Source organism: Corvus brachyrhynchos, unplaced genomic scaffold, assembly GCF_000691975.1.
Source record: "Corvus brachyrhynchos isolate BGI_N302 unplaced genomic scaffold, ASM69197v1 scaffold115, whole genome shotgun sequence".
Taxonomy (NCBI): domain Eukaryota; kingdom Metazoa; phylum Chordata; class Aves; order Passeriformes; family Corvidae; genus Corvus; species Corvus brachyrhynchos.
The window spans coordinates 14,066,861-14,081,604 of record NW_008239553.1 but is presented as its reverse complement, the minus strand read 5'-3'; the positions used below and the strand labels follow the sequence as shown (position 1 = coordinate 14,081,604).

The 14,744-nt window shown below is 37.0% G+C and overlaps 1 long non-coding RNA gene across 2 annotated transcripts in view; it reads right to left on the bottom strand.

The window, feature by feature from the left end:
- Positions 1 to 881: 881 nt before the first annotated feature.
- Positions 882 to 14,744, bottom strand: part of LOC108448587 — a 34,851-nt gene continuing 20,988 nt past the window's right edge. For both annotated transcript variants that reach the window (XR_001864540.1, XR_001864539.1), the window contains 2 exons: positions 8,558 to 8,752; positions 882 to 3,345 (listed from right to left, as the gene is read on the bottom strand). This is a non-coding gene — a long non-coding RNA (uncharacterized LOC108448587). The remainder of the gene's footprint in view (positions 3,346 to 8,557; positions 8,753 to 14,744) is intronic.

Sequence of the window (14,744 nt, the reverse complement as noted above, 5' to 3'; positions counted from 1 at the left end):
AGCAGTACAATGATATGTCCAAAAGCCCAGAGTTTTGCCTGTTGTTCCAACAACAAATAAATTGCATGCCAGACTGAAATTTCAGAGGAGAGGAAATAAAATGTATTTTTAGGTTTTCTTAGTGTAGCTGGTTTTAGAAGGGAAATAATCTGTCTCATTTTTCTTCGTGCTCTAGGTCCTTAAGCCACATGCCTCTTTAAAAATTGACTTAATTTTAAGTGCTAAAATTAAACCTCTGAGGTCAAAGGGTCTTTCTTGGTATTTAACATCATCATGGTCCTGTTTTAGAGGAAGTCATAAAGAAGATTCTCTAAGCAGTGTGTACAAGGCAGGTGTGATTTCCTTATCATGGGTTTTGAAGTAGACCAAAGAAGAACAAGGAGATTTTTCTTGTCATTTCTGTGCTTAAAACCTGTAGTCTGAAAAATTAGAGGCAGAAGCAATCACTTGTTTCGAATGACCCACGGTTTCAGAAGAGTTTATGCTTTTATGTCACATTGCTTGAATTGGCTTGTGCAAGAGAGTTTTAAAAATTAGGTCAGATTAAGTATAAAGGAGCAAAAGAAAATTACAAAGAAAAACCAACCAAACCCCATGACATTAAGCTGCTCAAATGTAGCAAATAAAATGAGCCAACCTTTGTAATCTGCAGAGTTTACATTAAATTCTAATCCTGGCACTCCAAACAGAAAAATACCTAACAATCAAGTTCCTAGATATTTGTGGTGGTTAGACCCTGGCCAGATGCCAGGTGTCCAACAAAGTGGTCTATCACTCTCCTCCTCAGCTGGACAGGGGAGAGAAAATACAACAAAAGGCCTCTGGGTTGAGACAAGGACAGGGAAAGATCACTCACCAAATACCATGAGGAGCAAAACAGATTCAACACAGGAAACTTCATTTATTGCCAATCAAATCAGAGTAATGAGAAATAAAATAAAATCTTCCATGCCCATTCCTTTTTCCTGGGCTCAGCTTCAATCCCAGTCTTCTCTACCTCCTTCCTCTCCAGCAGTATGGGGGGATAGGGGATGGGGCTGTGGTCAGTTCATCAGACACTGTCTCTAATGCTCCTTATTCTTTAGGGGGTACTCCTCACACACTTCTATGCTCCAGAGCAGGGTCCTTCCCAGAGGAGGGTCCCAGTCCTCCCCAAATTTCTCTAACATGAGTTCTTCCATAGGCTGCAGTTCTTCATGAACTGCTTCAGTGTGGGTCTCTCTCCTCAGGAGTCAGCCCTTCAAGGACAGGCTGTTCCAGTGTGGGGCCCCTATGGAATTTCCAGTCCTGCCAGCAAACCTGTTCCCATGTGGACTCCTCTCTCCACAGGTTCACAACTCCAGTGTGCGCTTCCCACGGGATCAGAGCCTCCTTCAGGCTTCCACCTGCTACGGCCTCGGTCTCCTCCACAGGTTGCAGGTGGATCTCTGCTCCCCTGTGGTCCTCCATGGACTGCAGGGGCACAGCTGCTTCATCCTGGTTTGCACCATGGGCTGGAGGAGAATTTCAGCTCTGGTGCCTGCAGCACCTCCTGCGCTTCTGCTCTACCTTGGTGTCTGTGGAGCTGCTTGTCTCACATGTTCACACCCCTCTGTTCTCTACCCACAATTGCTATTGTGCAGTAATTTTTTTCCCTCTCTTAACTGTGTTATCCTGGAGGCACTACCACTGTCCCTGATGGGCTCAGCCTTGGGCACTGGTGTGTCCATCTTGGAGCCAGCTGGCATCTGCTCTACTGGACATGGAGGAAGCTTCTGTCAGCTTCTCACAGAAGCCACCCTTGTAATCCCCACCACTACCAAAACCTGGCCATAAAAACCCAGTACAACATGGCACACAGAGAGAGGATTTAGAAGTCTCAAACCTGTAAAACAAAGCTGTGATAGAAATGCTCAAAGACACTCCCAAGATTTTAGAAAACATTGCAACGTCTGTAGTCTACCTCTGTTTCTCAAATACTCCAGAAGCAGGAGCTACTTCTAGTCAGAAGTGACCATCAAATATACCTTAAAAACTGTGTTGGATTTAAAATAGTCACTGTTCAAAAACCGGCATGTTGTCTTTCCCAAAATGTATGGGAAGTAAATATAAAATCATATGGTGTTCAGTCAGAAGAGAATGCCATGGTTTATAATTATGTATTTGTCCAGAGCCAGTCCTGGTTTCGGTTAAGAATTATTTTATATAAACAATATTTTTCTTGGACTACTTTGAAAGCTTACCTCTAAGTTCTGTGACTTTATTATGTTTATTACTTGCTTCACTTTCCTATGAAGCCAAAGGCAAAAACAACATCTGTCAAAGAGAAATGATTTCCAAATCAGGCCTTCTACATCCAGGCAAACTACATCAAAATAACAGGCCTTGCAGGCTTGGCATCCTGAGAGAAATCTGCGCTTTAAAAGTATTTGGCAGCCATGATTTTTACTGCCTGTCAGCAGGAGATCAGTGGACAGATAACCTCAATGAGTAGCTGATTAGCTGATCCTTCGGAAGCCATCCCACAATATTGCCAGCCATGCCAATTATCACCTCTTTTTTTCTCTATGTATGGGGATGTTGGGGAGGTACAGCCATGAATCTAAAATCCAGCTGTGTTTGTTCAATCAGATTTTCTTCTGGCCAAATCAAGGAAAGATTCTTTTGATTCACTCAGAACTTGCTCAACCACACTTGATTCCTCTTCAGTGAGTGTATTGCATCACCTTAGATACTACTGGACAGAACTGCCTGGTTATGTCTAATCCCACAGACTTTATGAAGCACATCCACTATATGTGCTTTCCATTGATTAGCTAATTTTATCGGTGTATTGCAAAACTATTGACAAGACTGAGAAATGACTGGGACTTCACCAGCATAGCAAGAATTGTCTCTCTTTAAAGACAAAACCTTTGATCTTCAGACCCGCCTAAAATGGGAGTGTGAGTTGGAGAAAACTGGATAAAGGTCAATTTGAAAAAAAATGGAAAAGAAACGAGTAGGTGGAAAATATCTACTCTTAAATAACAATTAGAACTGACCAAAATTTGTAAGACATATCTAAAGTCTATGCTGGAATCATGCATTTCCTTCTGATCTGCCCATCCTGTGTCTAATAGCAAGTTTCTTTCTTATTTTCTGGCACAGGTTGGTTGAAGTGTCTTTCATCTTTTGTAGCTGGTAGCCATTTTCTCTACAGTTGTTCCCATTTCTTGGGTTTCTCTCTCATAGGCAGAATATTTTTGCACACTTTTGGTTTTATTAGTGGCAGCATTGCCTTTGAGACCTGGCAGTCCTGCCTCTGCAAGCAAAAGGCTTCCTTTGCAGAAATCAGACCCAGACAAATGTCAGCTCCTCCAGCACCTGTAACCACATCCCAGAAAACAGAATTTTTAAGACATTTGCAGACTAAATCACTGAAGCTTCATAATCAGAATGTTTCTTTCTCCTGGGTTTGGTTTTTTTATATGATATAGAGTAATAGTTAGTTATGGAAAACAAAATGGTACATCTTTATTTCACCCTGATTATAGTTGTAACACGTAAAATTGTTTTGTAAATTTCAGTGATGGAAAATTATTTTATAAAATGTATGCTAGAGTAACTGACACTAAAAAAAGCCTTTGAAATTTCCTACGAATACATGCAAACCATACAGGAAGTTTAAAAAAAAAAACAACAACAGAAAATTTTATGCTACAGATGTTAGGACATACATATTTCTGGTTAAAAAAAGAGATTCAAATAATGAGGAAAAGCTTCCCATGACATTTAAGCTTTTTTTTTTGCCGTAAGTCCCCAGGATGCAGACCAATCTCTGGGCCAAGTTGTGAAATTCTTACTTGTTTCTTCAGAAAAGATACAAGGCATTCCTTCTGCTTTTGCATTCCCAACTGAAAGAGGCGTCAATTTCAACACAGTATAACCATGAACAAATTCAAAAAGAATTTCAGAAAAGAAAAAAACAAGAGATCTGACTAGCTGTGAGCAAATGCCAAGAGGACATGAAACCTTAGAACATATCACATTCAAATGCATATTCAAAGCAGATAATTCAAATTTCATTAACTGGCCAAGACTTTAAAGTTCTTTGTCCCAATTCAAAGTACTGATTGTAGCATACAACTTCTGTCAAACAGAGATTTTAGCATGGAATGTCAATAATCTCTCTTTCTGTTAGGAAAACCAGGCTCTTCACAGAACAAAAAAGCTCTCATTCTTAAGACTTTGGCAGACCATTGTCTATGGCAAACTGCTAATGGCAGTATTAATCTGTCCCCAGACAGAGGGACAGGTAGTAGGTTGTCATTTCATCTCCACTGAAGAGCATAAGTGAGGCCTGAGGTCCTTTGTAAGTTTTTGGGGTTGTTTTTCTTCAAATAAAGGAAAGCTCTCCCTAAAGATAAAGAGACTTCAGCACTGGAGTTTTTTAAGCACTACCATCTCTACATCTCTTTGTGGAAGGAGTATAATGCCCACGAACCTCAAACCTTTCTGTCCATTATTACAGTAGAAGACATATGAATGTGTCAAAATGCGATCACATTTAATTTTTGAAAAAATGCATCTGTCAGTGTTGGATAACTCATCTTTAGCCCAAAGATAGCTTTTGTTTTCACTCTCAAATTATCTCAGGTGCTAAATGTTAATCACATCTTTTTACTTCATTTTTGTTCCTTAGTAGTTTGCCACATTATCTGATTGGAAATTTTGAGGTGGTTTAAACAAGTTAGAGTAGATGGCTGTTAGAACGAATTATGGGGAGAATGTGAAATCTGTACATTCTTTGATAAATGTATCACAGCGTGCCATGGCCCAACTGATTTCAAGACTCATTTACTTGGGTTTGAGTCACTTGAAAATTTTCAGGCAGTTTTGCCATCAATTCAAAAGGAAAAACTGTTGATTCTTGTAATCTGTATAGAAGTAGCAACCTTTGGGATTTTCCATTGACAAAATTATTAGAGACTGGATTTGTACACTCTGCAACACTGGATTTTATCTGCATCCTCTGAAGAAGTTAACATTCATGATATAATAATTTAAGAAGTCCCACATATTTTTGGACAGCTTGTATCTCAAATAGATGTGAGATCAAATCAGTAACCTATCCTTATACTATATGATGCTAGGGTACCTCCTTTCTCTGACAGAAAAAGTGAGAAAATTAAATCCTGAAATAAATCACTTCCCTTGCTCTCCTATTTCCCCTCCTGTGAGTACTCTGCTGTAAAGCACACTGCCAGCTCATGTGCACTGGTGAGACCCTGAGGTCCTTACATAAAAGAGAGCTTTCTTGTCTTAATGTCAGACTGCTTGTTCATGGTAGAAATGTCCTTCACTCTATCACTACTGCTGAGCTCCCAGAGTTAAGCTACCTACAGGTGTGCTGTCTAAATGGCAACCCATCAGTGCTGTTATCAAAATTGATCCTAGGAAAGGTGCAAAAACTAAGTTTTTTATTAGTTCAGGTGAGCTGCCTTAACTCCCACAACATCCTAGATCTTAGCAGGCTGAGGTCACCATTTGTGCTTTCACTTAATCTCAAAGGAAATAACACTGTAACTTTTATGTCCTCATCAGAATGAGAATTTTTTTAAGAGCATACAAGTATTTTCAAATGCCTGAGATGGAAAGGTGGGAATGCCAGAATCCATGAGGTTAAGTGAGAATTTAAATCACCATCTGGATTACTGACTGCACTAGTTATAATCTGAAAAATGGATGCTCTCTACATAGTAAAACAGTCTAAATAGTAGACACTCAGATACTTATTGAACAATATTCAACTGCAAAATATTTGGTCTTGGACTGCACTTTTCATCCTCTATTTAACCCAATAGCCTGTAATGACCTTTACTACTGTTGGTAGAGACACTGTGGTTTTTATCTCATGAAGGTAAGATTTGCCATTAAATGGAAAAAGAACTTCATCCTTAAAAAAAATCTGGCATATCTATAGTAATTCAAATATTTGATGGCTCCAGAATTAGGAGCTAGGCATCACTAAAAAGCCTTTAGTAAAACATGGCAGGCTAATTCAATGATGCAACTCACAACTATGCAGAAAATTATTGAGAAATCCCACTCCATAGTCTAACAGGAAATAACTTGCACTAAGAAGCACCTGTTTTAAGAACTGCAGTATAAGACTGTCACAGTTTAAATTGTTGACTGGAACTGAATTTGACACACTTCCTAGAATGTACTGTTCTCTCTTCCTCGAGTTGTTTTCACATTAAAATATGATCATCTCCTAAAATAAGGGAGATGTTTGGTGCTCAGGAATGTTGAAGCAATTTTGGGGGGGGGGGGGGGAGGGGGAAGAATGATGATAAATATTCATTAAAGGATTTTCTTTTCAAAATTATAGTTTTACCATCCTAACTTATAGGGCAAACAAATGATCTTGCCTTTTCCTGAACTTTCTACAAGTAAGACTTGGTAAAAGACTCCAACTGTTTTAATTTACAAGCACATGTAACACAAAGTCTCTGAATCCTGAAGTTTTAAAATTTCTGTCTGGCAAGCCTCCTGAAATTTGGGATTAAATTGCCAGTCACTAACCATGGCAGCTCTTACTGCTTTAGGCAATGACACGAAAATCCAAGGAATGTATCTTCTGCCAAAAAAGGATCTTATCCTATAATAATTGTTCATCATGATGGTATTTTTATGCCACTGAATCTGGCATATTCTTTTTAATTAGTACTTGGACTCCTGATATACAGTTTTCATCTATGACTCATTTAAAATAATGTCTCTCCACTTAATAAAATAACATTCAGATTCAACTTGTATTTAATATCTACAAATAAAAGTATTAAAACCTCCAGGCAATGAATAAAATTGGGGTGGTAACAGAAAATGCCTTGAACTTTACAATCTGATCTGGAGTTTTATCTGAAGGGAAGCAAATTAGGATTATATCTCACTATATCAGCCGTGACTCGAGCTATCAGGCATAGTTTTGTCTAAAGTTGAATGGGTACCTAGTTTAGATAAAATAATTTCCAAACTGACTTGTTGTTTACTGTTAAAATACTTTAAGCCACTTATCTACCTCTAGCATCTCTAACTTGTATTGAGAAGGCCACAAGGAAAGGATATTACTGTGAAATTTTCTGAAATCTTAATGAATCTTTTTAGATTCTTTTCTTAATCAGTCTTTTTAGTTAGTTCTGAAAATTGCACTTACTCAAGTTCAAGTCTTTTTATTTGGATTAATGGATACTTCCTTGAACAAAACTTCTTAATTATTTAATGTTGCATTCAATCTTACTTTAAATCGGAGATCTTTGAAAAACTCTCAATTTAGTCTTTACCCTGTACTAACTCTAATTCATATTTTACTAACATTACTGAAATATGCCTAGCAAAAATTGTTTCCCAACCTATATTCTTCTTCTTTCCATATAATGTACAGCATAAGGTGCCAGAAGTTTTCTATAAAACATGGAAATGTCAAGACATGCGAGTGCCTCAGCCTTTCTTAGTGTTAGTCCTTCTCAGCCTTTCTTCTCTTAATGAAAGAACATGTGTTCAACACTGTAATGCAATCTGCCTTGCTGCTGTTTACTCAATAAAACCCTCATAACTCCTACTAGAAAAGCTGCAAGGAAGAAGTTTAGCCAACGTACTATCTTTTCCTTGAAATTTTGGAAGGCAGACTCATGATTTCTTCATCTCCATTCTCAGAGCAAAACAATAGAGATGCTGCTGTTCTGGTAAATTAGTGGCAAACTGGCAGCTGGACAACGCAGATAAGAGGTAACATGAATTTATAAAGCACTTCAGCAAACAAAAAGATCACTTCCAGAGTGGAAAAACACTTCAATATTGTTATGTCATATATCTTACCTATGTATTTTTAATAGTACAATGTACTGATTTTAGCTAAAGAAGAAGCAACATCTGTTCATAGAGTGCTGCTTGTGCACTATATTAAAATGGTAAAAAAGCACAGTAATTTAGTATAATTTCCTGAGAAACCAAGACTAAATTCATCACACTGTCCTAATACCTTCTCCAAGCTGATTTCTAACAAAACTAACAGGAGGTAAAGACATTGTAAAGACATTACATATCTACAAACTTTACAGAAGTAGGCCAGTAATAGAGAGAACAGATCTTATGAAAGCATTATTGAAGAGCTTTCCATCTGCATTAAGGAAACAGATGACACAAACAAATTACTAGTTCTGCTGCTTATGTAGCAACTTTTTGATGTTCATTATCAGACTTCAGCAAAGTGACATGAAAACACTAATTATCTCATCTAAGTATGCAAATATTTGAGTGTTGAAGTTCTCTTACATGTCAAGTTTAGAATCTAGTGTAGTATTTTATGCACATGGTATGTCATGTCATTGAAGTTGAATGAGGAATTTTACTGGCACTCATATCTTAATATACTAAATAATTTTTGAATCAACTAAAATGCTAGTGAAACAGTCACCCTTTAAATAAATCTCCTTATAGGATATGCTTTACATTCAGAAATATCACCATGAATTTTATCAGTCGAGAAAGAGGAATAAATCAAAGTAATCAATTAACAGGAATGATGTGGTACCTTTTATGTAATCACTGTGCATTTTCATGTGCTTCCAGCAACACAGTGGTATTTCCGTGGAACATCACGATCTGTGCTTCCAGCACATCACAGAACTGCAGGAATGTGCAGCTTCAAGGACTCATGGATTGCACTGTCAAATTAGGGTACTGTGGAGATCCTTCTGATGCCTGCTCCTGGTAGCCTTATGAAATCCTATGCGCAGAGGATTTAAATGAAAAAAAAGAGCATGGCTATTGCAGTGCTGAACCACACACAAGAATTAATTAATTTTAGGCAGAGCAGATTCTACTCTCACCTGAGGTAGCTATCATGAGCCAGTATTCAATAATTTCCTCTGTAACTGAGAATATCAATTAACTGCAACCTATTTCTCTCAGAACAGACACTTCTACTTAAAAAAATATTGACTGATAATAGAGAGCTTGATCTCAAGGGATTACAGTATGTTCAGATGTTTTCAAGCCACCACCCTAGAGCAAAAAGGGAAATATAAAAATAAACTGATAAAATTTACGTAACCCTTCTTCGTCATTTCAAAGAAACACAAATAAACCAGTTCCATGAAATTTCTGATAGATAAATTACATATTAACAATTACAGAAGAAAATTAAAACCAGAAAAAATTCAAGGCCCCACAACACAAGATATTTTAAGGCAGTGTGAGCTACTGTTGCAAGATGAAACTCTTCTCAAACATTTTTTCTGAGTCATATAGTAAATATTTCATCTGAGACAGAATTTACCAAAATATGGGATTATATGGAAAGTATGTGAAATGTACACAAGGCAAGGCCACTAAAACATAAGCTTCTTGTCTCAACAGGATTTTTCAAGCTGGCCTAAAGCTGGTATCCTGACACTGATTCCTTAAGTGGAATCTATCCAAAGGAGCTTCAAAAACTCAGCATCCGATTCAATCAAAAGAGTAATAGACATATAAAAGAATTGTGAAACAGTAGGTCAGAATGGATCTCAAGGGGTCATTAGTTTCTACTCCTGCCAAATGTCATAGTAGTACCTCCCAGATTTGAAATAGTGGGTTTTGAAAATAGGGATTAAGTATATTTCGTGGGAACAAAAATTTCCTGAATCTACCCAAGGAAAAAAATTCTGCATTTTTCTCTGGGGAAACCTCTATCCACTCTAAAATGACACCTTTGTCAATAATTGAGAACACTGCTGAATATTTGAATTTTTTCATGTGAACAACATGCACTACCCTAAATAGAATGATAATCACAACTCTTAGTAAGTCTGTCAAAAAATGAGTTACATCCACAAGCCACTGGAATGTCTCCTTGTTCACTGGCTGCTGGAAAACTTCATGCCATCTCTATACACCTCTAAATGTCCTGTGGCACTCTGTACATTGCTACCAACTAGTACTGGTTCATGCAGCAGTGGTATTTATACCACAGCACTGTTGGTATTTATACACTACATACATTGGCTTATCTATTTATACCACTGTGCATCCTTTAAGATGCTGTGGTTGTGCAAGTTTGCTAGGTGTGATTTCATGACCTCCTGACTTTAAGGGACAATTATCAGAATGCAAGCGAAGCTTCATGGCTACAGCACCCTCATGATGAAGAGGGGACATTACAGCAAAATGAATAAAATGACAAATTATTGACCTGCTTTCAGTTCCATTTATTAGGAATTGGTCAGAAAAATGCCACTGTGTTCTGTGTGTGCAGGAAAAAAATGTACCTACATATAAGCTTAAAGAGTAAAATAAGTTATGTTCTGTGTCTGTTTCAGTATTTAGCACAACAGGAAATTGAATAAAAACTTGGGTCAGAGGTATATAAAAAAATAGCAACCTCTTCAGTGCAGACTTTCTTTCCACTTGCCTTTGGTCTAACACAAACGTGTGAACAATAAAAATAATTTAAAAATCATATTTTTCCCCTCAGAGAAAGAAAGCTAGTGCACACAACTACTGAGAATAAGGAGAAAGGAAGCATATGGAAAACCTCGTTGTAGTAACAGCATTGTGGTGATATAACCTATGGGAATCCATTCATGTAATATAACTATTAACCACTCATGTAGTAAAACTAGTAACCACTTATGTAATATAACTAATATTTTTTAAATAGTAGTTATAATGATAAAGTTTTAAAATATGTTCTACAGTCTGCTAATAAAAGACCCCAGTAGGACCATGCATTTACTGTGACATGGTGGAAAATGTATAATGTGATTCATTAAACTCTGTAAAAAATGCTCATTTTTCATCCTTTCCAAATAACAAATAATTAAAAAACATTCCTAATTGTTATAGATACTGTTATCTTAAGAGTAAAAATAGCATAATACAATATATTTTATAAGAACAGATCGATCTCCTGACGTACACCTATTCTGACCTATTCTGCTTCTAGTCTTTATATTAATGTCTGACTTTACAATCTACACAAATAATTTTAAAAACCCAACAAAAACCAGATGAAATTAAGTAAAAGAGACCAGTGATGTTCAATTGCACACACACAAGAAGAAAAAAGCAGTATTAAATTTAATCTGAGCAAATTAACATAGAATAGATTGGTAGATCAGTACATGTATACTTACCAAATTTGCCTCTCTCCTTTAGCCCTGTATTTAGCCCTTTAGCCCTCCACTTCTGAAAGGCATCCACAGCCTTAGTTTCTATTTGTAATTCTAGAGTCTTCTGTCTTTTTTGTCCCTGTGTTTCTCGTATATAGTTTTTGCTGGGATCTTGAAACTTTTTGTTTTCTCCAAGAGGAGGCTTAAGACAGCTTTAAGAAAGTACAATAGAAGAAAACCTGGTGTGCCCATCCCTTTACAAAGATTTCATCTTCCTGATTTAAGTTCAACACACTCATGGGCAGATTGCATACTAGGATGTAGAAAGGTGAGAACTGTATCCACTCATCTAACAAAAAACAAACAAACAAACAAAAAAACACCCAAAACCAATTTTAAAACCCCCACCAAAACCAAAACCAAAATAAACAGCCCAGCTCTCTGAAACTACACAAGAAAAATTGAAAAATTGTGTAAGCTTGATTTTTTTCAACAATTCATAGAATGGTTAAGGTTAGAAGAGACCTTTGGAGGTCAGCTGGTCCAACGCCCTCCTCAAGCAAGGCCTCCTAGTGTGACCTGTCCAGGGCTGGCTTTTGACTCTCTCCAAAGAGGAAGACTTGACAACCTGTCTGGGCAAACTTTTCCAGAGAGCGTGAGTGTCTCACAGTGAAAAGGTGTTTCCTGATGTTTGGATGGCTCCTCCTGTGTTCAGTGTGTGCCCATTGCCTCCTGTCTTGTCTCTGGGCACCACTGAAGAGAGCCTGTCTCTGTCCCCTTTGCACCCTCTCATCAGATACTTAAATACATTGATAAGGTTCCCCTGAGCCTTCTCATCTCCAGGCTGAACAGTTCCAACCCTCACAGCACTTGCTCATGGAGGAGTTATTCCTGTCCCATATCTTTGATTTTTTGTTGGGCTCTGTACAGGATGTCTGTATCTCTCTTGGACTGGGGAGCCCAGAACTGGGCACAGTACTCCAGGTGCGACATCACCAGTGCTGAGAACATGCCTGGAGTACCAATCTCCTGGAGTACTTGATGGAAAATTGCTTTATATTTATGTATTTTTTTGCTGGTTTCTATTTCATAATAATCTGTGCCCATGGAAATCGCAGTTACAGCATTTTGAACTAGACAAATAATTTTCACTTCCTCCTGTAATTAGCCAGCAACTTCCTTGTATTTTTTAGGTAGTATTTTAAACAGAAAATTTGCTGTACTCCAGAATAATGAGAAATTATCTAAGGTATTTAATTGTATAAGTGAAAAAAGAAAAATTCTTCAAATCTACAAGTATTAAAAAATCCATCATTGCTTTTTCAGTTATAGGATATGGGCCACAGATTTTAGTCTTTTTTCCTTCAACATAGAGAAATTTAATGCACCAGTAAATCCCAACTGGAAAGTAATTAAGACTAAAGTTAGTACAAAAGATTCATGTGAAGTTCATTATTGAGTGTTCTATGAAAGAAAGTCTTCACAAATTTCTTATGGAGTTCTTGAATACAGACTGTTGAGAATTGAGATTGATTTGATTTTATCAGTAAGCATATTTGCCACTTCTGACAAAAAAAAAAAAAAGAGGCCAACTGCAAACTAAAGACACCTCATGAGTAATACAAAAGTTCTTCAGATTTTGAGGAACATTAAACTTTTGTATAGTCTGTGCCCCAATTTTCCCCTGACCGCTCTTTTTATCTCTGGAAAAATATGGTGATTGACTCATCTGTAATATGCACATTTATTATGCACATTATGAAGGTTTAAATGACATAATGCACTTCAAAGCACTTTAGAAAGCTCTATTTTTTGCTTTGGCAAATACACATATAAATAATCTTGTGGGGTCTAATTTAACCTTTTGTATTCAAATGCTGATGCATCAGAGAATGAAACACAGATCAGAACTGGCAAAATTGCACATCCAGGATAATTGGATTATTTTAATTATGTTCATTATGATTCCTCATAAATCTCCCAAAATTACTGCTAAAAATATGTACCATAATAGAGCAAAAATCTGTTTTCATCTGAAAAAAAACATGCTGTAGTGTATGTAAAACCAGGGTGCATTGCATATTTAACATTGGTCATTCGCAATAAAAAACAACTATATTTTTCCTCCCATTTGATTAGGTTTGGGGTATTTAAGGCTTTTGTTAATTTAAAATTATCTTTTCCAAAAATCTTCACATTTCTTTGATTAATAGATAAATATATTATTTCACAGGATTTGTATTAGAATACTCATAGTTTCTTTAATCTTCTCCAGTTTTGGGCCTAAACTTGTTCCTATTGAATTTAATATGTTTCACCTAAAGGATCTTTCCTCCCAGGTACTTAAATCATCATTCTCACAACTCCCTGAATGTAGTTCAACTATCTTCTTGTGACTAACTGCACTATTTATATTTCAATCTCCGCTGAAAAGTAGGGCTCACAAATCAGGGGCTTTTTCCTCATGGTTTTCTTTTTAGAGCCCTGCAAATCTTCCCAGGCTGACAACAGCTTTGTGGAGCAAGTATAAGCTTAGCAGCAGGAGGCTGCCTTTTTCCTTTTTTCATTGCGTTCTGTAGGCTTTAAGTCAAAAACAGTTCATGAGCCACAGGCTGTAAACTCCAGGTCTAAATTCCTAATGGAGTGGGAGTCTGAAACCTTTCTCAGATACCAACTTGCCCAGCGGGCAAACATGTTCTCACACTTGGTTGCAGCCTGAACTTGTCTGAGGGTCTCATGCACCCAAATTCTCTCTTGCATCATTCCTCTGGGCCAGGCAAAGATTCTTGGGCATACAAGAATCTGCTACAGCCCAGTTTCAGCTCTTCTGAAGCTTAGCTGATGGCAAGAAAAGAGCCAACAATACCAATGTTTGAAGAGTGTCATGGCAAGGACTCAGGGAGCACAGGCCCACTCGTGGCCCCTGGTTCGTTGCACAGGGTCACGTTACACTCTGTGCATGTGCCTTCTGGATTTGTTGTGATGAGGGACATTTTAGCCAATTGCAAACTGTGGGTTACAGAAACACTGTCCAAAATTATGTCTGCAGTTAAAAGGCCTCCTCACACAGTTTGTGTTATACACTCCATATTTTTTCTTTCAAAGGATTACCTTTTATTAATCTCACTCTTTTGTATTTCAATATTTTGAAGTCCTCCAAGTCTGAGGAAAAAATTGATTGCAGCCATTACTTTAAAAGGGGAATTTATAATTATTGTAAGAAAAAAACAACTGAGCTCTGAATGTTCTTTGTATACAGCTATTACAGCATAATATCTATTACTTATCTCTCCTGTCATATAGACAGACAAGCTCTTATGTTAAAAAAAAATTGTGTGCAATGCTGTCACCATTCAAATTAGAGAAACATTAGAAAGTAATATTTGTCTCACTTTCTATTTTCCAATTATAGATTCTCAGATTAATTTACACTCTTCCACTTCTTAAAACAAAAAGTTCTTTTAAAATATGCACCAAAAATTGCCACATTTCCCATGAAACTTTAATTAGAATCTTATTCAGTCAAAGTATTGTTATAAATATTTACCACTTAAAAATCCCTCTTTATAGATTTAATGTTCCTGACATTAAATTTGTGTTCCTGATGTACATTTACTCCTGTGCTTG